The following is a 25083-nucleotide window of genomic DNA, read 5'->3' as shown; positions in this document are numbered from 1 at the left end:
AGGTACTGCAAATACCTTCTCCCAGTTTGTGGAATGCCATTGGTTCTCCAAATTTTGTATTTTGAGGTTTTGAATATTAATGAAATCAAGTTTATCAATATTTATGGTTAGTGCATTTTCCATGCTGTTTCAGAAGCACTTGCCTAAACCAAGGTCTTTAAGCTATTCTCCTGTGTTTTTTTTTTTTTTTTCCAGAAGCTCTATTGTTTTACTTTAAACCGTAATATCTATATTCTGTCTTAATTTATGTATGGTGTGAGATAGGGCTCTACCTCACTTTTTCACATATGATTTTGAAGGACCAAGCATTACTTATTGAAAAAAAAAAAATCAGTCCTTTCCCCAGAGAGGTGCAGTGTGTCCTTTCCTATAAAATGAAATTATGTGCTGTTGTGTCTGTTCTAACTCGACTCTGTCCCTCTGGACTATGTGTCTGAGGCATACCACTCTGTTTTCATTTCTGTAATGCTAAAGTAATAATAACAGGCCTTGAGTATTGCTCCCACTCTCCAGATTGCCTTAGCTGTTCTGGATTTTGAAGTGTTATTGTCACCTCCTGGTTGTGGGGAGCAGCTTCCCCTGGTCCACGGACTTGTTGCTCAATATTGAAATCGAGAAAAAGGTCTGAAAGAGGGTGCCAGAGGGAAAGCAAGTTTAATTGCGACACATGACAGAAGCTCCCCACGTGGAGAGGGGCCCCAGAGCTGGGAATCTGCTGACCCCTGCGGGGCTGGTTTCTTCCCTTGTATTTTTCTCCTCCTGCCTTTCCTGCCCCTCACCTAGTTCATGCAGTAGGGGTCGTGTGTGCATCGGCTCCCCCGCCTCTGTCCAGGAACAGGGGAGGGGTCGGTAGTTGGACCCCTGCCAAACACACACACATCTCTTTCGGTGCAGGCAGGCTCAGTGCTTGGTTAATGTTTCCCACACCCTTGCCTTAGGTGCTGTATGCTCCTCTTTCTTCCATTGCTCTAAATTGTGTTTCTTACTTTTTGTTCTCCCCCAGAGGGGTGGACTTTTCCTGGAATTTGCCCAAAATCCACTCTATTTTTTTTTCTTTAATCCTGCTCAGGGGCCCTCTTTCCCTATATTATTATTTTAATATAAATTTCAGAAGCAATGGTTAGTCTCCCACTGCTCCACGCTCCCAACACAAACAGAGTCACACACACAAAACAAAACCTACTAATTGTTTGTTGCATGGAAACAGTAGTTAGGTTTGGGAAGCACTGATAAAATAGTAAGAATGACTCTTCACGGCCCAGAATCTTGGTAGATTCCTTCTTCATTTAGGTCTCTTTAATTTCTGTCTACAATGTTCAGTGTTTTAAAGATGTAACTGCTCTATTTTTAATATTTGTGAATGTTATCTCTTTCTGAATCTCATTTATAATTATTGTTAGTGTGAAGATATGCCATTGACTTTTGTATATCCACTTAGTACTGCTCATTGTTGACAACTGGAATTTTTATGTATAAAATGTCACACGTGCTCTTTCTTTCTTTCTTCATAGTCTTTACAACTTTTCTTTATCTTGCCTTGTAACACTGTTTAGAACTTCAGCACGATGTGAACAGTGGTTGTGATAGTGGGCAACTCTGTTCCTAGTCTCAGAGGACAAAGATTTCATGTTCTCACTATGAGTGAAAGGTTAGCTGTAGGGTTCATTCCTGGATGCTCTTCACTAGCTTAAAGATATGTGTTATTCCTAGCTTGTATGAATTGTACTTATGAATGAGTTTGAACCTAAAATTATTTTTCTGTGTCTGTTGAGATGTGCATATAATTTTTCTCCCTTAATGTTTAGTATAGCAAACTATATATAATTTTTATATGTCAAACCAATCTTATTTACGGACTATGTTCCATGTGGTCATGACTGGATTCCATTGGCTAATATATTGTTTGGAATTTCCCACCCACCTTCCTCAGGGTTATTGACCTGCAGATTTCTAGTTCTGCAATGTCCCAGTCGGGTTTTGAGATCAGCAGCGTGCTTTATTAAATAAGTTGGAAATTCTCTCTCTTTTTATCCAATAGAGTTTGTACGTGATTTGTATTACTTATTTCTTAAATATTTGGAAGAATTTATCAGTGAAGTTAAATGGGCCTAAAGTCTTCTTTGTAGGAGCATTTCAAATTAGAGACAAGATTTTCTCTTTCTTCTGTGTCTATTATGGAAAATAGTTTTTCATATACTTCATCTAAATTGTTAACTTCATTGGCACAAAAGTGTTAATAATGACATCTGTTTCATCTTGATATTGGTAATTTATGTTCTCTTCATTTTTAATCATTTTGCTAATGATTTATTGCTTCTATGAATCTTTATGAAGAACTTCCTTTTACTTTCTTAGGGTTAGTTAGCTATTCTTTAATCTAGCTTATTGAGGTAGAAACTTAAATATTTGACTTGCAACCTCTTTCTAACACATACATTTAGAGATGTGATGTTTCCTCTCAGCATTCTACCAATTTTAATTTATCATAACTTTATCACTCAACTCCATATATTTCCTATTTTACATTTCATTGCTTTTCTGATCCAAAAGCTACTTTGAATGTGTTTGCTGCTGAATTCCAAATTATTTTGAGACTTCCTGGATACTTTTTTCCATTGGTTTATAACTAAATTCTAATATGGTACAAGAGAATATGCTACATAATTTAAATCCTTGGAAGTTCACAGAAACTTGATTTATGACTCAACGCATGGTCCATTATAATGTGTTCCACACGCATTGCTTTACTTGCACCCATGTGTGTTGTTCTAGATCCATCCATGAAGTCAGGCTGGATAATCACAGTATTTAAATCTTCACATCTTCACCAACTCCAGTGTGTCCTTGCCCCTAGAGCTCTACGAACATCTTGAGTTTGTGACACATCCAACACAGATGTTTTTCTCTGGCTCTGGAAGTCCATTTGGGATGTAGTTCTGCCTCTCAGATGTTTTGAGTTTTTTAGTCTCCAATCTGACATACCTTCAAATCCGGCAAATGTCCAGAGAGCGAGACCAGCTCTGTGTGTGACATAGAGGATTTCTCCAGCGGGATTTTGTGTTTCAAACGTAGTAAAAGGGTGAAAGATTTTATTCTGGCTAGAGAAGCCTTTGGTCGAACTCCACAGATGCCCATGTGTAGTCTCCACATCTATCAGCTGTGTCATCAGGAAAACTAGTCTCATTTTGGGATCCTCTGTCATATCAGCTCTTTACCTACCCAAATCCTTTCTAATTTCTCTTTTCTGCAATAGTCCTTCTATGCGAGCCAAGCAGTCTCAATATGTTACAAAACAGACAGCCCAGCAGTCACCAGGCTCACCACTGAGTCTCTAGTCTCTGGAATTCCCATTCAGCAGCCATCATTGTTTCCATTGTCCATCGGTTCAGCTACTCAGAAACTGCAAAGTAAAAGGACTTTGAGGTCTTAAGAATTGCGATTCAGGAGACACGGGTTCAGACAGCTCTGTAGGAGGTGGGAAAAGTGACAGCTTGCATTCTGAGGTGCAGGGGCCACATGACAGATAGAAGAGAAGGAAAGAATATGTAAACAGGTGGACACGTGGCCATAAAACAGGAATCTGACAAGCTTTTGATACATACCCTGAGCCTCTGGGCACAATGTAATCATCTGGTCATTTTGGTCATTACAGATGTCTGAGGGACAGAGGGTAACCAAAGTTTGTATTCCAGGCAACAGCATAATACTTGCTTCCTGAGGGCCTCCTGGCTCCACTTTGGTAAAAATTTTTAAATTTGTTTTCATGTATTCAAAAGATAGGGAGGGGGAGAGAGAGAGAGAGAGAGAGAGAGCGAGAGATCTTCTATCTCCTTTTTTTTAGGTTCACTCCTTAAAATCTTGTTTCCTTATGGCCTCCAAACTATTTTTACAAAAATTTTTTATTTGTTTTCATATATTTGAAAGGCTGAAACACACACACACACACACACAGAGATGTTCCATCTGTTGGTTCACTCCCCAAATGCCCACAAAAACCAGGGCTGGGCTAGAACAAAGCAGAGTCCAGAACTCCACCCAGCTTTGCACTGTGTTGGCAGGGACCCAAGTGCTTGAGCGTCACCTGCTGCCTCCCGGGTGCATTAGCAGGAAGCTGGATCAGGACTTGGAGCTGAGCACTCCTTCCCTCAGCGGGGGTGAGGGTGTCGTAACCCCTCCTGCCAAATCTGCTCTTTACTCTTTCAATGCTGCTTTCACCATAGTTTTCCTTTTATTTTCACACTATAAAACTCCAATATGTTTATAAATATGATTTTTAAAAGATATTTATTTATAGGGGCCAGCACTGTGGCGCAGTAGGTTAATCCTCCTCCTGCAGTGCCGGCATCCCATATGGGTGCTGGTTCTAGTCCCGGCTGCTCCTCTTTTGATCCAGCTCTCTGCTATGGCCTAGGAAAGCAGTAGAAAATGGCCCAAGTCCTTGGGCCCCTGCACCCGTGTGGGAGACCCAGCAAAGGTTCCTGGCTCCTGGCTTTGGAGTGGTCCAGCTCCAGCCATGGTGGCCATTTGTGGGAGTGAACCAGTGGACTTTCTGTCTCTCCCTCTCACTGTCTGTAACTCTACCTCTCAAATAAATAAAATCTTTAAAAAAAATATTTATTTGAAAGGCAGAGTTAGAGAGAGAGAGAGAGAGAGAGAGAGAGAGAGAGAGAGAGAGATCTTTCATCTACTTGGTTCACTCCCCAAGTGGCCCCAATGGCCAGAGCTGGGCCAAACTGAAGCCAAGAGCCTGGGACTCCATCCAAGTCTCTCATGTGTGGCAGGGACCCAAGCACTTGGGCCATCTTCTGATGCTTTCTCAGGTACATTAGCAGGGAGCTGGATCAGAAATGGAACAGTGCAGACTCCAACCAGTGCCTATATGGGTTGCTGGCATTGCAGGCGATGCCTTAGTTAGGTGCGCCACAATGCTGGCCCTAAAATATGATTTTTGTAATTCTAGTTCATATAGTATCCTTTCTTATATTGGGAGTTTCAGAATTCTATATCCTGCATAATTTTACTCAAATGTAACAGGTAAGCTCAAATATCATCACAAGAGTTTAATTTGTGAACTTGTCTTAAAAGAATGAAGGGGTATCATGTTAAACACCACAGAAGTCTCTGTCTGTCTTTGTTAAGTAAGATTTCAGATACTGGATTACTTGGTGTGTATATTAATCCTAGTAAAATCAGTGCCTATGCTGTTTTACACAGAAAAAAGTGCTATCATTACTATTTGAAAACAAAATAAATAGACTAATCCCTTTGCAATTATAAAATGAGTGTCTTCTGTCTGCAGCTTGGACTGTCTTGTGAAATGGTGTATAGACACTGATTTCCATTTTTGTTCATGAGACTTTTTCATTATTCAGGATGCTCAGTTAATGAGGTTTTAGGGAATACAATCTAAATATTTGTAATCATTCTTTTCTTTAATTCTATATCTGCTACGTTCTCCTGGTTAGAGCTTAAGATTTCACTGATAGATTTTGGTTCTCTCATGCTTGGTCTTCTTAGTAACCTTGAGAAATGAATTTAGGGGAAACCTGTAATTTGATTGACTAAATTTAATGTAAACAATGCCTAATAATTAGGATCTGAAACAGGCCTCCATGCCATTTGGAACAATACAGATATTAATTTGATTGCAAGAAGATGGCCTCTGTAAGAAATGGAGGGCAGAAAGGGGGCAGGGATGATGAAGACAATGTCCATGATGGAAGTATCAGTTGTAGAGAAAATTAAGGACTGGGCATGTGTGTTAACTTAAGAATTCAAATATTTTCAGCAAATTGTCTATGATACAATGTAAGCACACTAGCAAAAATAGTGATTATTTATGAGAGAAGTTCTGACCATAGGGAGGATTGGCAAGAGCAAGAGATTTTTGAAATTTTCTTCTTATATTATTTAGAATATTTATGTTAAGGATCCATTATTTGGAAATTTGAAGGAATAACAATTTAACATATGCTATGTCAAAAAAATGCATGTGATACTTGAAATCAATAAACCCCATCCCCCCTACAATGTAGAACTGTTTAGTTTCTGATAAGGTCAACTACAAAGCTTTCCTTTTTTCCTGAACCTACTGCTAAGGCCAAACACAGAACTTTCCTCCTTAGCTCCTTGTCATCTTCGCATTCTTCATGAGTGATTGAGATTAGAACTGTTTGTCCCCGCGCTTGGGTGTCTAAGACCACCTCACCATTCATTGATTGTCTGGAAGATCCCTCAGGATGCTGCATACGGCTCTCTTACAACTATGATTTATTCTAGCAAAAGCATACAAAGAAAATTCAGGTACACAGGGCCAGGTCTACAGCAGACCAGGCGTTAAGTCCTACACAATGAGCTCAGCTCCCAGTTGGAAGGTGAGACAGCCCATTGGGAACATCCCCAGGGGAGTTCCTTAGTGACTCAGAGCCAGGAGAGAAGTGGAGCTGATCATGTGGACTTGCTGTGCCGGCCACAGACCCAAACCCTACACCCAGAGAGAAAGCAGGTGCTCAGCAGAAGTCAGATGGATTACAGCAACAGTTTAGGCAAAGTGAGAAAAGGTGAGGCTTCCCCAGGTCTGCACTGCAGGGCACCTGCCAAGGCAAGGTAAGGAGAGCAATCCGAGGCTTGCTACATTCACAATTTTCTGCAATCCCTAAGAAATCAGCCGGCACAGAGATAAACACTTCTCACTCAAGGAGATGAAACCTCCCCCAGGGCAAACTGATCCAAAATGTAAACAACCTTGCAGCCACCTCTGACCCCTGACCCCCAGTGCTCTCCCAACTGCCTAACTCTAAGTCCAAAAACGGTGTTGGGTTCATGATTCACTAGAAGGAACTCACCAAAGCCGTCATCCTCTGTAGCTTGCTATAGGGAGCAGCTACGCATGAAAATGAGCTGAAAGAAGAAAGTGTTCCAAATATGAAGCTAGGATGTGTTACTATTCTGTGTCAGTGCAACAGGCACCAAGCATTGCCAACCAGGATGCTCACAGAGGCTTCTGCACAGTGTTTCCACATGGGCTTGGTTATTGATTGGTTACCATGTGCTTGGGCTCCATGCCCAGCTGACTCATACAGTGTGACCCAAAGCCACCACTTAAATCCATGGCCGGTTCTGCTGACGTGACTATAGGCCGTAAGGAAAGACTACTGCTAGGCCTGTCATAGATCCTCTCCTGGTCACTGAGAGCACAGGCCTGGTTCTTCACTCCCAGGAAGGCAGATCCTCCTTAGATGCTCACTAGAACAGTATCTGGCAAACAGAACTTAAATAATCATGTTTTTCCAAGAAACTAATAACAGAAAGCATTATGAGGGGAACTGGGTGAGGGATAGGAGAAACGGGGAACTTTGTACACAAAAATATTTGAACTGTGAAAGGGGAGAATTGTCACAATCAAATGTAGTGCTGCATCAACCCTAACAAGAGTAAAGCAAGCCAGGAGATTAGGAAGAAAAGGGTCTTAGGTGAGATTGCCAGATAGGAACTGCCACAGAAGACTGTGAGAATTGCGACCTCACCTCACCCTGGGGGCCACCACACCCAGCCCCAGCTCTGCCCACCAGGAAGCCAGTGAAAAACCAGAGACAGACAAAAGAACTGGTTGGAATCAGTTAAGTCCAAGATGGCACCTAATCTAACCTCAAGGAAACCTAAACCCTCATCGCATCCTCATTCTATATTAGCATACTAGGCGGGGAAAGCATCGGAAGATGGCCCAAGTACTTGGGTCCTGGCCACCCATGTAGGAGACCTGGATGGAGTTTCAGGCTCTCAACTTCAGCCTGACCCAGCCCTGGCCATTGCAGCCATTTGGGAAGTCAACTAGTGGATGGAATCTCTCTCTCTGTAACTCTGCCTCTCAAATAAATAAATAAATCTTTAAAACATAATAATACATTAGCATGGTAAAAATCACTCCTCCTTGTGGTGGAAAGAGAAGGCCATGCCAAGATGGCTGCTGGCAACGGAAACTGCCTGGCAACAGGCTGTGATTGGTTAGGGCATAGACCGCCCCTTGACGGGATTGGATGCCTTGGCTATTTAAGCTGCTGCTTGGCTGCTCGCGTCTGGCCTGCTTTCACCCGGCTCCCAGGGTCTGTGCGGTGACTCTGCGCCTCTTGCATCCACCGAGCTCTTCCTCTCAGAACGAATCCACCTCAACACGTCCTCAAGAGCATGATTTTACAGTTGCCATGGTAACCTACGAGGTGACCACACAAGGAGAGAAAAGAAGTGGATCCCTAATTCCTGGAAGTTGTCATCTCTTTCCCAGGAATAAGGTGAATATTCTGCCCCATATTAGCATACATTTGCCAAATCGCTTAAAACGAGCTGAAACAGCGCTCGGGCTGCTGTGTCTTTGGAGTGAAGCCTCTTCTTTGCCACTTTCTTCAGTAAAACTCTCTTGTGTTCCCACTGCTGGCTCCCCTTGGTTTTTATCTCTCCCCCAAGCCCGGGGCCTGCCAGAGGCCACGATGGCCCACAGGGCCCCCTAGCTACGTGGTTATCATTTCTACAGAAAGAATTTCTGCAGGGACACCTGCCTAGCCAACCGTTTTCGTCCTCAGACTGACATCACCCTGGTTCTTAATCGCTGTGGCCAAAGATCACTGTTCCAAATTATGTCGTAATCCTTCTCTTGTGCCTTTAAACACTCCCCTAGAGGCCGGTGTGGTGGAGTAGCGGGTAAAGTCTCCGCCCATCCCATATGGGCTCCGGCTGGCTTCTGCCAGGGAAAGCAGCGGAGGACGGCCCAAGTGCTCGGGCCCCTGCACCCACAGGGCCTTCCCACGCCGGCCTGGGTCCCACAGGTTCTCTTGCAGGCAGCAGCTCGTGGGATCTCTCAGCCTCCACAGCTGTGTGAGCCAATCCCCACAATAAAGCGGCTCTTACATCTACCGGTGGGCTCCGGTTCTGTTTGTGCCGAGAACCCTCTAATACAGAACGCTATCACCACGGGACAGAAAAGCTGCAGGCAGAAAGGAGCAGGGAGAGAAACGGCCCAGGAGAGAAGGAAGCTCCTGAGGCCAAACACCACGCAGGAGAGGCCGGTGAAGGCGAGCTCCCCGGAGTCGCCATCTCAGACGCCACTGTCAGGGTGGAGTAATTCTCCAAACAAGACTGCTCGTTTTCCGAGGAAAGCAGGCAGGAAAGCCTGTCACAGACGTTTGGCTCCTGGGGGAGAAGTGGCGTCCATGTACACCGGGCGGAGGGGCGACTCGGAGGACCCCCCCAGGTGCAGGTGCGCGCACCTGTGGTCCGCAGCGTTCCTTGGGAGCAGCTGCGATCCCGCCGGCCTGTGGATCCCGGTGCGGCTGCACGAATCGCGGAAGAGGGAACTCGGTCTCAGCCCGCACAGAACCGAAGAGCGGGTTAGTCAAAGCAGGGGGGCGGTTGGGGAGGCCGTGCAACCTCCACTGTGAGGTTTCCCGCTGGAGGAGAAACGGGTGTGGGGCCGGGAGGTGAATTCAATTCCCTTCCCGAGTATGAGATCGACCCAGCGTCCTCCTTAATTCTAGCAAATCTCAGTGGTCTCGCCGTAGAAAAGATAACCGGCTTTGCAAGGAGGAGGGAAAAATGCATCCACTGGGAAGCAGCCTGAGAGCCGGAAGGGAAGAAAACATGCTCCAGGTGAGGCTCGAACTCACAACCTCGGCATCACCCGCACATATACTGCTGTATAAGTACCGCGCGCTAACCGATTGCGCCACTGGAGCATGCTTTCCCCGCGCCCGCCGCGCGCATCCTACGGAGCCGAGCCGTGGCGCGCGCGCCTGCCCTGGCCGCAAAGCGGAGGCGGCCCCGAGCGCGCGCGCGTGGAGCTGCCGGTCCCCGGGAGACGGCACGCAGGGGGCGAGCGGCGAGCCGGGACCCCTCTTCCCTCCGTAAGAACCTAGCGACCAGCCCGCTCCTCGAAGCCCTCTCGAGCTTGCCTGAAGCCCCCCCTTCGCCATCCTCGGGGACGGGTCCTCCCCGCACCTGCAGCCTCGCCGTGCATCCCGCGCGCCTCCCGCGGCACCTGCCCACCCGTGTGCCCGCGCTCCGCATTCAGAGGCCGGTTCTGCCCGCCTGCCTGCTTGCATGTTTTGGTCTGGGGAAGCTGCCGCGATCTGGTTCGTGGACACAGATTCTGGCCTCTGCGGAACGAAAGGCTCCTGTGTGGGGAAGCAGACTTGTGCAGAAGGAGCAGCCAGCGGGTTCCTCCGGGCTCCCCTGTACTGGTGCCTGAGCCTCCGCGCCTCGGGAGATGCCCAGACCGCTGGAAAGGCTGACATCGCCTCGCGCTCCTCCCCACCCCAGCACCCAGCCTCGGGGCGTTTGTGGGCCTCCACAATGCCCGTGGAATCTTATGGATTCGGCCATGGAATCTTATGGATTCGGGGAGGAGGCTCGCAGAGCTGCGCCCTTCTGCCCTCAGGGGCGCTGAACCTGCTGCCCGGATCTGGAACTCTGAGCGCGTTTCTGTCTTCATCCATAGCCAGTCTCACATTTTGTCGCGGGACTCCAAGTGCTGGCCTTCTACTTAAGAAGCATTCTAAGTACAGACAGTATGTGGTGCCCAAGAAGGGGTGAAGTCTGTTCAAAGGTGCGATAGCAAACACTCTCACGTGGGCATGGCCGAGGAGGGGAGTGGACCTGGACCAGGAAGGGAGAAGCCCCGGGGAAAGGAGCTGTTTGGCTGACAGGTGGGTGGACAGGATGGGGGGGGGGGGGTTCTACCTCCTGGCCCTAATCTAGCAACCTGCCTTATCCCACATCATAGCAGTCCAGTGGGTGCAGCAAGCCGACACAAGGTGTGACACTGCCCTCAACAAGACTGTCCCAGACCAGGTCGGGAGAGGAGCCAGTGGGCGGAATGACTGGAGACTCCTCCTAGGTCACTGGGTGTTTGGGTATTACACTGCTCTCATCAAAGAGGGCTGGCCAGACACGGGGTAGGCCTGGTGCGCCTGAAGTGATGGCCACAGAGACGGGAGATGGAAGCCGCGTGGCTAAAATGACCGTCTCCTGACCCGGGAGACCTTTCCTTCCTCTCCTCGGGCCTATGGGTGGTGACCAGCAGCTGTCAATAGCCCTAGGGTGCACCGCCGTCCCTCCCTAGTGCCTACCCACACCTTAAATAACAGCTTCACTAAGTCCTCCTGAAATCACGCCGAGTTGAAGGAGCCACCAGTTAACTCCTGAGATTCGTGTCATCAGCAGTGAGCGGGAGCCGTGAGCAGTGAGTGGGAGCCATGTTGGGGGAAGACATAATGTTATGTCTTGGATGTGTGAACGAAGCCCTGAAAATAAAGGATTTGTGGTTGAGTTTTTAACTTGCTTCTCAGGATGTCTCTGTGAGGACAGAGAAGTCCTATTATGGAGACCGCAATGATCCTCAAGTTCTTGACTCGAAAAGATGACCCCAAGGGCCAAGGCTCGAGGCTGTCACCATTCGGTTCCAGAAAGAAGCAGATACAGGTCTGCATTCGATAAAAGTGCGAAGGCGTCTAACAACCTGAGACAATTGCTGTTTACCTTTAGGTGTATTTCCTGTCCGTGAATCTTAAAACCACATGAACAAAGTGAAAACCCTACACTAGTGTTTTAAACACGTCAGGGCCTGCTCTCAAGTCATCCTGGAATCCAGGGTTTCCAATCACAATGAACACTTCTCTCCTGCTTGATATTTTTAGAACACGGTTCTCAACCCTAGAGAAACTTGGACTTTGCTAAGATCATACTCATGAGCAGTTCTCACTCCCCAGGGGTTGATTTTATTGCTTTAAGGTAGGAATCAGTGATTCCTAAAGCCCTTCTTGGATTCTCATCATCACAGATACTATCTCTAAAGCTATTGAAATAAATTTTTTAAAAAGTCTGGACTCCTCGTGAGGAAAGGTTAAAGTCATAACACACTTGAAAAGGTCATGCAAAGGATGAACAGTTACAATCACAAATCTAAAAGGAAGTTTCCCAGAACTGACATATCCCCAGGTTCTCTCCCTGTATACATCCTCAGACGCAGCACCCAGTGTTCAGGGGGAAAGCTGACAGCAATCGCTAGAACCCTCCAGCCTGGAGGGTGTGGATTTGGGGAAAGTCACAGAATGTCTCATTGCCCCCAGCACTGAGTGGTGCTTTCCGCAGGGTAGAACTGCTGAGCCTCACTATTTAGACATCGTCTCTGTGGGCACAGTTAGTCCTGGAGGGAGAACTACCCAGGATGAACGATCTTCAACAACCAACCAAGGCTTGGCAGAACACAAAGAAAGAGGGGAATAATGAGAAGACATGGGTCAGTTGGGGCCCTGTGTTGTGATCTAGCAGGTCCCATATGGACACCGGTTCAAGTCCTGGCTGCTCCACTTCCAATCCAGCTCCCTGCTAATGTACCTGGGAAAGCAGTGGAAGATGACCGAAGTGCTCCCACCTATGTGGGAGACTCAGATGAAGCTCCTGGCTCCTGGCTTCAGTTTGGCCCAGCCCTGGCTATTGTGGCCATTTGGGGAGTGAACCAGCAGATGGAAGATCTCTCTGTCTCTGTCTCTCCCTTTGTCCCTCTTTCTGTGTTACTCCATCTTTCAACTAAAGAATGAGTTACCAAATAAAGGATGAGTTACAAAAAGATCCCCACCCAGGGCCCTACAGCCCCCTCTCAACACTGAGGAGAAGTCAACATCCTACAGGAGGCCATGCACAGGCCAGGGGTCTCCAGAGAAACAGAGGGGTAGGACAAAAACAGGCAAGAGGAGATGTATTCCTGGGACTATCTAGAGACCCTGGGAGCCAAAGAGTCTAACAATCTGCACCCAGCAAGGGGAGACCCCAGACAGCCAGGGGCATCATCTAGGCTGCTTCAAAGTCCCAGGGGGGTTCCAAGGCCCAAGAGGCAGCACAGGCTTGAATCTGCATAAAGCATCCTTCTGAAATGACCTTTGTCCCCGAGTAGCCCCTCCCCCCTGCATTTCCTTACCGCAGTTTACTGCTCCTAAACGCCCAGACCTCCTTCCTCTGTCTTGCCACTCTCTATTTATCCCTCGTTTTCAAATGTTGTATCAGTTCTCAGGCCTACTCAGTTTCTTGAGTCCTCACTTCCTCTTTTTGAGAGACACCTATGTACACACTAAAATTGAAATATTCACATCAGAGGTGGCTGTTCAGCCTACTGAGATATCGCTTTCCTTATTGGAGAGCCTGGGTTCAAGCCCAGCTCTGCTCCCAGTTCTAGCTCCTTGCTAATGCTCACCCATGGAGGCAGCAGTGATGGCTCACGGAACTGGGATCCTGGAGGACCAGGATGGAGCTGCTGGCTCCTGGTTCTGTCTGGTCCTGCCCCAGCCACTACAGGCTGGTCCTGCCCCAGCCAACAGAGAGACACACACTCTGTCTCTCCCTCTCAAATAATACATGAGTAAATTATAATAAAATACATAAAATGTTTTAGAAATATTCACATCAAACAAGATGTGCATACATTTTCTCTTGTTAATCTCTCTTTTGTCAGTTTAAGTTGCAAGACAATATTCACTAAACCTGAGAGAGTAAAGATACAAGTTTTTCTCTGCAGGAAAAACAACACAATTGCGTGAAAAATGGAGATTGAAGAGCAAAGACAAGACAGTGAGTGAGCTATACTGATAATGTTACATTAGCAAATCAGAAACATGTGAGGGAGTTTGTCCCCCTCCCCAGAAAAGATAGAATCTGTGACAAAAAAGGAGTAGTGAACATTTCATAGAATCCAAAGGAAAAAGGCAAAGATGTTAGACTTCAATGAAAGATAACGGAGATCTAAACAAAACAGGTGACCAGTGTCTGAAGCAGAGAAAAAGAAACAAAGAAAAAACAAAGCCTTAATCCACATATTTGTAAATACTCATAAGGAAAGCCATATTCCAGGAAAATACTGAATCCAACAAAATGGATATATCGTCACAGTTGCCAAACTTCAGAATTCAGAAGAAAAGCAAGTTCCCTACAGGGAGAGCAGAGATCAGATTATGTGACTCCACTATGAAAATAAATACAATTTTACCTAAATATTTATATTTATTTGAAAGACAGTTACAGAAAAAGAGAGATCTTGCATTCATTGGTTCACTCCCCAAATGGCCACAATAGGCCAAGCTGAAGCCCAGGAGCCAGGAACTCCATCCAGGTCTCCCAAATGGGTGCCAGGGCCCAAGCAGGGAACTGGATCGGATGCAGAAAAACCGAGACTGGAGCCAGCACTCATATGGGATGCTGGAGTCACAACACAACGCCAGCCCCAAACACAATTTTCAAATAAACATAAGATCTTTTTTTTTTTTTAAGATTTATTTTTTTGAAAGGCAGAGTTAGAAAAAAAGAGAGGAGAGATAGATAGAGATGATAGAGATAGAGCGATAGTGAGATAGAGATAGATAGAGAGAGAGAGAGAGAGAGAGAGCAAGTGAGCTTCCATCCACTGGTTTATTCCCCAAATGACTGTGTAAGCATATTGCTCAAGTACCTCCCAGGGCCTTGATGAGCAGCTGAGGGATCTGGAAGTTTGAAAAGTTGTTATCGATGATAGATCTGCTGGTGTCTCTCTTTGGATTGAGTGACTGGCAAGAGTGCACAAATGAGAAAAGAAGCTGTGATTGGCTCAGGTAGGGCGAGACTCATCCCCCAGCCACAGACAGTGTCACTGAGTGAGCCATGTCTTGTTTTTAAACATGATGTCATGGACAGTACCAGTTCTAGCTGGGTAAAATCAATTGTGGGATAAGGGAGACTTTGCTCTCCATGTTCCTGTGTCCATCTTTTGGTAACCTTTGGGTAGAATAAAATGTGGGCTCAGAATCTAAAACCCACACTTCATTTGACAAGAATAAATTAGATAATTAACCATGTCAGATGGAAAACAATTGAAGAATGCAGGAGACCTGGAAGAAGCTCCTAACTTCAGATAGGGCCAGCTCTGGCTGTTGCGGACTTTTAGGGAGTGGGCCCTAAATAAACCTTTTCTATGCATTAGGTTTTTTTCTCTGAAGAGTTATAAAATATCCTACTAAACGACAGAAAAAGAACATATACCTTTTATAGGATCAGCTAGTTCCCTTAGGCCTCCATATTCCTATGAAAGGATACTAAATAATCTCCTTTATCTATTTTAAAAATTTTTAATGATTTATTTATTTCTGAATTTGAAAGGCAGACTGACAGAGATCCACAGGTTCACTCCCCAAACGCTCACAACAGCCAGGGCTGGGCCAGAATGAGGCAGTAGCCCCTAATTCACCTCAGTCTCTCACTTGGGTAGCAGAGGCCCAGGTACCTGGACCATCTTCCTCTGTCTTCCCTGGAACGCTACCAGGAAGCTGGCTCAGAAGTAGAGCAGCTGGAACACAAGGTGGTGCAAGTGCCTGGGACCTTCTCACGTGGGAGACCCAGCTGGAGTTCCTGGCTCAGCCTGGCCCAGTCCCAGCGATTTGGGGAGTGAACCAGCAGATTGAAAATCTCTCTCTCTTCCTGTAACTCTGCCTTTCAAACAAATAAGTGAATAAATCATTAAAAAAAAAAAATGGAGTAGCAGGGACTTAGGTCAACAGTGCTATATGCGATTAGAGAGTCCCAAGTAGAGACTTAAACTTCTGGGCCCCAACACCAGTCCCATGTCTGTGGACAAGAACTATGTCTACGGACAAGTTACTACCAGTTATCTACAAATCACAAGTTCCAGTGAAATCAGAATTAGACAACCCAGAAAGGTGCACTCTAGACCAAGCAGTTTTCCATCAAAGTCCACTGTCAGATTACCAAGACAAACAAGATGGAGTGGGCACAGCATTCAGAACACCATGTTCGTATTGCATGTGGTACATGTGGTATTGGCATATAGGATAAAATCGATTAGGTTTGTGAGCTGGAAGACCAGCCTTCACCACACCTGCTGTGTTAGCTCGTGCCCCTACCTGACCCCACCTGTGTGCCCACCTGCCTATCAGACTGATTAACCACTCCCCTTTGGAAGTGGATTAAAGGCCTGGAGCATGGTGGACCCAGTCCATTTTTCCCTTGGCCGCTTCTTTTTCCCTCCGTGCCCCTGATCCCCTTGCTGCCCCGTGCCTTTGGGCCACCCGCTCCATGCTTCCCGGCCTGCATGCTCCTCCACGCGGCTGGCCTTTGGCCTACTCTCTGCTCGGTGTGAATCCAGATTTCCAGCTCTCTTTTAGATAGAGCCCTCACTCTTGTATGCATTCCTCTCACTGAATAAAAAGTTTATAAACTCATCACGCTGACCCGGAAGAGGTGATTTCTCAGGTTACTGCAGGAGCAGGCTGCTATAACAAGTTCTGTTTTCTCAGCCTGCTCCCTGCCGTTGGACCTGTCTTCCGCACACACTTGACCCTGATGCCATCTGCCATCCTGGGCCACAGCCGAAGGGACCCTAACCAGAGGCCCAACCAGTGGGGCTCCCAGATCTTGGACTGGCAGCCTCCAAGGCCGTGAGCTCCAGAAACCTCCTTCCTCTGTAGCACGTCCAATCGTGGGTGTTTTGTGAGAGCAACAGAAAATAGACTAGGACACTTCGTCCACTAGCTGACAAAGGGTGCGCCATGGCACTGGGAAAAAGCGCCCTCATCTGGCCGAGGGCGGTGATGCAGCCTGGAATCGCGAGGACCGAGCCGGATTCGGGCTGGAACCACGCTCCAGGGTGAGCCCGCCTCCACCGCGCAGAGACGTCCCGCCTCCCGGCTGCCGGGATTAGGCCAGGTGACCCAGCAGCCCCTAACTCTAGGGCTCCAGAGTTTGAACAGCTGCCGAGCTTGGGGGAGACAAGCGCCGTGCTGCACCCGCAGCGGAGGGGTAGCTCATCCAGGAGCTGTGTCCGGAGGCCACGGGAGCCTGCAGTCCCTCAAGGACCCCCAGGACCCCTGTGCTCCAGAGTCGCCAGCGACGACAGCTGTTCCGCCTGGTTTAGAAGACGTCAGCCCCGGCGCCGTCCTGGGGCTCGGGGGTGTCGGGTTGTTTCCAGAATCCCAAGCACTTTGTTGAGGAGGAGTCTCTTCGCGACTTTGTGGGTGCTACTAGGTTATTACTTATTCGGTATAAAGGTGGTGTAGGGAAAGTTCATTTTGATTTCTGACAGAGATGCTCGATTTTAACAATTCATGTAAGCCACTCAGATGGTTGTGGGCAGCTCAGTTTCAGCTGTGAGTGGATAAATTGAGCCTGGAGGAGTGGTCGCTTCACGGTTAAATGGCATTTTTATCGTCTCTTTGTTCTTGTTCTGCCTCCTGCAGGATTTGCGAGCTGTGCACTCTGGTTGTGTCGCTTGGGCTGTGTGAGTCACTGTTAACTGTGACTGTGTGTGATAAAAGCTACGCACTAAATCAGTGCCCTTTACGTTGCAAGTAACTGAAGCTCAGTACAAACGAGTTTAGCAGAAAAATGTAAATAGTCGTTTGCACTAACTGCTAAGAAGCTCTTATCTTCGAGTTTCCCGCTTCGAGAAGGTGGAGTATTGCCCTGAGTTCACTGGGGATCAAATAAAACAAAAGACTAGAACAAAAAACCGGAATTTGAGGCCCAGGTGAGAATTGAACTCACGACCCCTGGTTTACGAGACCAGTGCTCTAACCCCTGAGCTACAAGGCCCTGGTGAGGCAGTGCGTACCTCCTTCTCCTAAATATAGTTACACATTCATTCCTAGCGTGTGAATTCTTTTTTCCCTTTGTATTGGTTTCTGGACATTTTAATGTTCCACTCTTCTCTTTCTAGAATGCTCTCTTTTAACGGTCTTTTCAACAACGTTTGTAAAACTGGGGCCCCTTTGAGGCCACATCCTTCAGGGCAGAACTTTTGCCATGCGGATCTCCTGGATGGGAGTTCTTGGTGCCAACAAGAAAACCGGCTTAGTCTGTTCCAAATTCCCTCAAGTCAGAAGAGGCGGGCTGAGGGGTGAGGCTGTGGGTGAGGTGTCTGGGAGGGCAGGAAGCTCCCAGAGGCAGGGCAGAGGAGACTATATCACGGGGTGAAGCCTCATCCTGAGCCTGCATCCCAGCCTGCACCTGCACCCCACCCCCGCTCAGCTGGTGACAAAAAGCTTTGGTAGAGAGCGTTCCTTCTGCCCACACAAGTGTAGGATTTCCGAGAATCCAAAGTAACAACAGCTCCTCTGGGCGCAGCTCAGGAAGCGGCTGACGGAGCCCTCGAAATTGCTCACCAACCCGCCAAGGCTGCGCCTGTTTCTTGGTTTGCACTGTGCCCCTGTCATTGCACTGAGGACACTCCAGCCACACAGCGTGCCACTTCCCCGGGATATGACTTCAGAGAGGGAGGAGAGATGTGGAGTTCGTGATGGCTGCACCTGAGGGACCTTCTGGAGAACCCCTCTGGGTCCCCGGGCACACTGCACAGAGCCTCGATCCCCTGCTTCCTCACCTGTGGCTCTCATTTTTCTGAGCTGTTTTTATGTTACTTGTGTTCAGCAGCACTGGTGTTTTTGCTTTTGTTTTTTAGGAAGAAGAGCTACTGTTTCTTTACCAGCCAGGCCCCCAGTGTTGGGACAGGAGACCTAAGATTTGCAGTTTCTTTGTCTCTCTTTTTTATTTTTATTTATTTATTTTTTTGTCTCTACTTTGTGGATGTTGCTTGTCCAAGCCAAGGCCAAGAAATAGCTTTTTTGGTGCCTCTCACACCTGTTTGTCCTAGAGGAAGTTCAAGTTCACAATTTTGTTTGCTTGTTTGTTTCAGGTCCCTGGGCAGATTCTCATTCAGAACGACCCTAAAGTCCCAAGAAGCCTTGGGCAGCAGTGCTCAAAGCGTTCATCCGGTGTTCACTGCCTGATCTCTAGAGCCTGTGGAAACATCGTCAGCTCCGTATCCACGGGCTGGGAAGCCAACCTGTTAGGTAGGAAGTTAAAAACTAGCCTCTGTGTGTGTGAGAGGGGCCTGAAGAAACCAGCATGGCTGTGGAAGCCCTAGTACCCAGCATTTTGCACTTCAAAGTCCTGCCCAGACCCTGATAACCTTCCAGGTGGCCCCAGCCCTTCCCCCAAGGAAGCTCCCGGGAGAGTTCTCTCCTCAGGACCAAATGGGTTACCTGACCTGAGAACACAGGACAACACAACCTTCACAGACACCCAAGGGAAGCCCCTCTGCTACTCCAGCAAACCTGGGGAGGCATTTGCTAAGTTACTTCCACAAAACCCTTTATCCTAAAGGAGAACGGGGAGGGGGTAAAGAGACTCCCTTAGAAATTGGGAGTGTAAACCTGGACAGTGCACTCAGCTCTCTGCTGAGCCGCCCGCCTGGCCTGCACAGGTGCATTCTCTCCATTCAACCATGTAACCTCGCTCTCCCCCAGTCTGGGTGACTGGGTGCTCTCTATCCCTCCCTTCCGCTCTGATGGATGCCTTGTCCCCAATAAAATCTTATTACTTAACTCTCTGTCTCAAGCCTGAATTCTTTCTTGCATGAAGACCAGAACCCCACAACTCTTCTCCAGTGACAAACCAACCATGGATGGAAAATACTCAGGGCAACTGCACCTGTGCTGAGCATGTATGGACTCTCTTCTAGCCATTATTACCAACACAACGGAGTGCTGGCACCATGTGCATAACATGGACACTGTGGTAGGTATTCTATGTAATGGAGAGATGACTTATAGGACACAGGAGGATGTGAGTGGACTATCTACAAATGTCACTGGAGAAAAGGCGGTGGAAGCCTCTTCAAGAAAAATTCAGTTGTGAGACAGAGCGTGAAGTGATAAGGTTTTATTGGGGATAGGGCATCCGTCAGAACATGGAAGGTTGAGTAAGCAGGCATACAGGTTAAAATCTATTAGGTGTGTGAGCCGGAAGACCATGCCTTCACCACGCCCCTGTGTTACCTCATGCCTCTACCTGGCCTCACCTGGGTGCCCATCAGCCAATCAGCTTAATTAACCACTCACCTTCGGAAGTGGGTTAAAAGCCTAGGACACAGTGTGTTCCGCCTTCTCTTCTTTGCCCTGGCCTCTAGCCTGGAAGAGACTGGCTGTAGCCCTGCGCCCCTAGGGCACGTGGCCTTCGGGCCACCCACCCTAGGCTTCCTGGCCTAGATGCTCCTCCACGTGGCTGGTTCCTGGTGCTCGGTATGAACCCAGATTTACCTCTCTCTCTTAAATAAAGCTCTCACTCTCCTATGCATCTTTCGCACTAAATAAAAGCTAAAATGTACCATGCTGCCTCGTTTATCTGTGCCAGTATTTAGAATTCTTCTCTAAATATTAGGCAAGAACCCTCTCGGGCTTATTAATATTGGAGATTTAGTAATAAGCATATGGTGATATCATATGGCACCCCAAATTCTGGTAACATGTGGCATCTCAGATGGTACTTCTGGGGAACTTTAAAGGGCCACATTTTCATATAGATTTTAGGGGGTCATTTCCGATATCAAAGGGATAGAGAGAGCGCCCAGTCACTCAGACTAGGGGAAGTGAGGTTACATGATTGAGTGGAGAGAACACACCTGGGCAGACCAGGTGGGCTTCTCAGCCCCTAAGCAGAGAGCTGAGCGTAGTCTGTCTGGACTCCCTAGTTTTTAAGGAAGTCTGTTTACCCACCTCCCCCTCTCCTCCAGGACAAAGGGTTGGGAGTCCTAGCAGAAGGGTTTGTTGGGTGAGAATTAGCAAATTCTTCCCTGGATTTGCTGGTGCTCGGCAGAGCAGAAGGGCACATGTTATCAGGTAACCCTTTTGGTCCTGAGGTTAGAGAATTCTCCAGGGAGCTTTCCTTGGGGGGGGGGGGGGGGCTGAAAATACATCATTTTGTATGAGAGACTGAGCATCCTCGGCAGGGGCGTAAGGAGGAGGGACCTGGAACTCATCCCTTGTGGATACGGAGGGAGGACCTGCAATCCCAGCGGGACAGGAAGCACTTAGCTGATCTCGCGCTCTCCTTCCCCTTACTTTGGGTGTGTCTCATTTCTGAACACTGGAGGTTGCTAGGTGCCTTAGGGGCCTCCCTGTCTCCCCTTGTCTGCTGACATTAAGGCTTATCATTCAAAATAGTGCCTGCTAACTCCTGAGCAACCAGCATGATCACACCAAGGATGTCACTTTTCTACCTCCAGGAGTCCCGGTAGTTACGAGCGGGCACCTCTCCCACACAAGTCACAGGCGATGCCACGTTTATCCTGCAAACACCCAACGATCCTGCAAGTGCTCTGGCACCTATGCAAAGGCCAGCCAGGACCAGCAACTCCAGCAGAGTCAGAGCTGTGAGGTGTCTTTCTTCCAGGACTCTTACAACAAGGCAGCCAAGTCCCACAAGTGAGCACTTAGGTGATGCAGAAAGAGGGAGCCCACCTGCGTTTCTGATGAAGTGAGGGATGGCCTTGCCTTGGCTGGTTTGCTAACAGAATATCTGAGACTGGCTAACTCAGAAAAGGAAGTGCATCCCTCACAGTTCTGGGAATCCCGGGTGGGAGAGGCTGCGGAGTCTCGGAGTGCAGGGCATAGGATGGCGAAACAGAGCAGGGTGCTAGACAGAGCTGCTCTTCTTTCTTTCTTTCTTTCTTTCTTTCTTTCTTTCTTTCTTTCTTTCTTTCTTTCTTTCTTTCTTTCTGTGTGTGATTATAATACCTAACTGTTCACAGTCTGCTTTTTTTTTTTGACAGGCAGAGTTAAACAGTGAGAGAGAGAGAGAAAGGTCTTCCTTTTGCCGTTGGTTCATCCCCCAAGTGGCCACTAAGGCCGGCATGCTGTGCCAGTAGGAAGCCAGGAGCCAGGAGCTTCCTCCTGGTCCCCCTGGCGGGCGCAGAGCCCAAGCACTTGGGCCGTCCTCCACTGCCTTCCCGGGCCACAGCAGAGAGCTGGACTGGAAGAGGAGCAACCGGGACAGAATCCGGCGCCCTAACTGGTATTAGAACCCGGGCTGCTCTTTTAACAAAGCCGTTCCCCAAAAAATCCATGACTCCACTAAATTGTTAGCACACAAGTGGGTTCAACCATTGCAGAGGCCAGAGTGACAACCACCTGCCACTGAAACCCTCAAACCATAGCCTTTTATAAGCTTTGTTCTCAAAAGAGTCAGGGGGTGGGGCGGGGGCAAGGAGTGGTGAAAAAATAAAAGCTAAGGGGGAAAAAAATCCCACGCGGTTCTTGCAGAGTTTTAGAAGGAAACTGGGTTTCCTAATTCAGAGACACGGCATAAAACAAGACTCAGAGCTTCAGGACACGCTCTCAACTTCATTCTAAGTGTATCTTCACAGAAAAACCTTGGCAGGGGATAAATCAGTGTAATGGTGGCTGTCGGCTTCATTTTGAACTTACTTTTAAGTGCTGTATAAATAGACTGCAGAGTTTTTTAAGTTACGTATTAAAAAGGGTGCCGGAGTAATGTCCTTGTTGGTTTAATTTTACTTCCGGTAGATGGGATTCGCGCAACTAAATTAAATGCAGTTGCAACACCTGGAAGACCTGCCTTTCCACCGGGCCACGCGAAGCCCTCTTGTCCAGAACGGCCAGGCATGGATGTTTGTCTGCCCTGGGCAGCCTGGAGCTGGCCCCGAGCACCAAGCGCCCGGTCGCCGGGGCCTCCGCGGGGGCGTCCCTGCAGCCGCTGCCCCCCGCCCAGGCCCGGGTCGGAATGGCTCCGCTCTGCCCGATACCTGCCGTCCGCTGCCTGCCCGCCACGCGCTTCTGTCGCAGGGGTCGCAGGGCGCCGGAGCCAGGACTCATATAGCCGGCAGTCAAGGCCACGGCTGTGTGTCAGGATGGCCGAGCGGTCTAAGGCGCCAGACTCAAGCGTTCGCTTCCCACCTGGGGCTTCTGGTCTCCATTTGGAGGCGTGGGTTCGAATCCCACTTCTGACACAGTTCGCCCTTTTTTCTTCCCGACCACACACGTCCGCTTTTCGGTTTTTCAAACCGTGCACGGTAGAGAAGGCTGCGAAGTTTGATCCTAAGTTTTCCCGCGTGCCCTGCCACCGCCACGCTGCTAAAAAAACGGAATCAGGACGGCCCCTGCGACTTCTGCGGATTACGCGACTTGGAGCTCGTATCTGCGTTTTTTAGAAGGTTGAAGATTGTGTCCTCTTGCAGGCCCGAAACCTCGGTCTGAGAATTCGGGGCTTCTGCTTGGCCCACGTTGCGCGCGCTCTCTCCGCACCTGCTGCAGCCTGGGCCGGGTCGCAGGCCGGCCGCTGGGCTTTTCCGGGGAAAAAGCGTAATTTGAGATCAAAAGCACACAAATGGACGACTTGGAGTTTGAGGAAAGTTTCTTTACGAAAGAATAATTTTAAATACTTTGGAAAGGGTGTCTGTTGGGGAAGAGGAATGGGCCAGATACCGAGGAGAAAGTGGGAAACGCAAAAACTGTAAAATAGAGACGGGGGGGGGATGTAGGTGGGGAGGGGGGAGAGAGAAAGAGAGAGCGAGAGAGGCGGGGCGAGAGGAAGACGGAGAGAGGTGGAGAAAGGGGGAGAGAGACAGAGACAAACCTTTCACTGCCCACCAAACACAGCTTGGCAGGGACACCCAAGTGGGATTAGCTTCTCTCTCTAGAAGCCCTCGCCTCTGCCTCTGCTCTCTTTTCCTGTCCATAATTAAACTCCACTGTGTACACGCCCTTCCTCACCCCGACAGATTCGAAGCACCTACACATTCCCCCTGAAATGGAGAAATTCCGGTTGTTTTCCTCCATTCTCCCCTTTAACTTTTTTTTCCCCCAGCCGTTCCTCTGAACCGGGAGAGTTCAGGGTTCTGTTAGCTGATTTTATGTGCGGCTCCAGAGCAGGCCAAGCCGGTGAACCCGACCAGGAAAATAAAGGCTCGTTTCCCTGTAACACGGAACCTGAGCGGTGGGGAGCCCCCGGCCAGGACACCGCTGTGTCCGCCTGCAGCTTTTTATAAACGTAAACGGCAGACGCGGGAAATGTACTTATTTCCACAGTACTTGTATGCGTGAACTCCGAATGTTTCGCACCACAATGTGAACTTCTTCATCGCGCTTTCCCGCGCACTCTGCGGAGCAGCCCGTGCGCACACCGCGGCCGTGTTGTGCTTGCCCCGCGTTCCTCTTCCAGGACCCGCCGTGGAGAAAGGCGGTGCGCTCCCCAGCCAGCGCCCTGGCCGCAGTCGCGGGACGAGAGCGTGCGGCTCCCCCGGCGAAGTCCCGCGCGTGCCTGCCGCTCCGCGGGGTGCCAGGGCGTGGGAGCAGCCGCACAGTCCCCGCCTTTCTCGCTCCACGCCCATCGCCACCTCGTGCCCACCGCCCTCGCGGCTCTCCCGCGTTCTGTCCACCCGCTTGGATCCTTTTTGCAGGCGGGGAGAAGACGGGAGAGGGGGCGACGGGGCGTGGCTATCATCGGACCTGGACGGGAGCAGGCAGGAGCGATCGGCAGGCTTCGTGTCTTCCAAAGGCGCGCGCGGGACCGGCCGTCGGCGGCCCGTTTTGTGCGCCCAACGAGCAGGAGTGACTTGACTTGGGGATTTTTGTTTGCTTTGTTTTCCAAGAGACCTTTAAGTACTGTTTTAAAGGCGGTGCCGAGCAATACCAAGCGTGCAGAGCCTGGACACGAGCTGCTGGAGTGAGCTCCCAGTGTGGCCTTGTGAATCATGGCGGCTGCTGCGAACCTTTCTCGCCCGCAGATTTAGGAAAACACGGCCGCCTCTAGATTCTGGAGGACGAAGGAGAATGTGTGCAGGCGCTCTCCCCAGCACGCGTGGCGTCACCTCTGGGGTTGCGATGGCTTTGCCACCGCTCAGCCCATTGCCGGCTCTGGTGTTCGGCCTCCCAAACGCTTTGGAAAATGCGCCGGACTAAACTCGCTCAAACTTACAACCCCCTCGCTCCCCGTCGGATTTCAGCGAAGCTTCGCTGGAAAAAGCTAAGATTAAACAGGAGAAGAGCCATGCACATTCACGAATGGGTGATGAGGAGACCCACAGCAACGAGAGAAAAACCCGAGGTGTTACTACCCACTGTTTAATGGTGTCCCGAAACTCAGCTGTCCCCTTTTCTGTAGGAGACGAGATGCCCAGAGGCAAGCAAAGCCCGGCTGCACAGCAGAGGAGCCCCCTCCCCAGGTGTCCGATGCCCACTGACTGACAGCAGTCAGGTGTCCGAT

General features: G+C 48.9%; 3 non-coding genes across 3 annotated transcripts; 1 reads left to right on the top strand and 2 right to left on the bottom strand.

The window, feature by feature from the left end:
* Positions 1 to 9631: 9631 nt before the first annotated feature.
* TRNAI-UAU (transfer RNA isoleucine (anticodon UAU)) lies at positions 9632 to 9725 on the bottom strand. Its single transcript has 2 exons — positions 9688 to 9725; positions 9632 to 9667 (listed from the first exon to the last, which is right to left on the bottom strand). It is a non-coding gene; the product is annotated as a tRNA-Ile (tRNA).
* A 7818-nt stretch (positions 9726 to 17543) lies between these two features.
* TRNAT-CGU (transfer RNA threonine (anticodon CGU)) lies at positions 17544 to 17616 on the bottom strand. The gene has a single exon. It is a non-coding gene; the product is annotated as a tRNA-Thr (tRNA).
* Positions 17617 to 22723: 5107 nt separating this feature from the next.
* Positions 22724 to 22828, top strand: TRNAL-CAA (transfer RNA leucine (anticodon CAA)). The gene is made up of 2 exons: positions 22724 to 22761; positions 22783 to 22828. It is a non-coding gene; the product is annotated as a tRNA-Leu (tRNA).
* The last annotated feature ends 2255 nt before the right edge of the window (positions 22829 to 25083 follow it).

This window comes from Lepus europaeus, chromosome 3 (genome assembly GCF_033115175.1).
Source record: "Lepus europaeus isolate LE1 chromosome 3, mLepTim1.pri, whole genome shotgun sequence".
Classification (NCBI taxonomy): domain Eukaryota; kingdom Metazoa; phylum Chordata; class Mammalia; order Lagomorpha; family Leporidae; genus Lepus; species Lepus europaeus.
The sequence above is the reverse complement of the archived record's forward strand: the minus strand, read 5'-3'. Positions and strand labels throughout refer to the sequence as shown.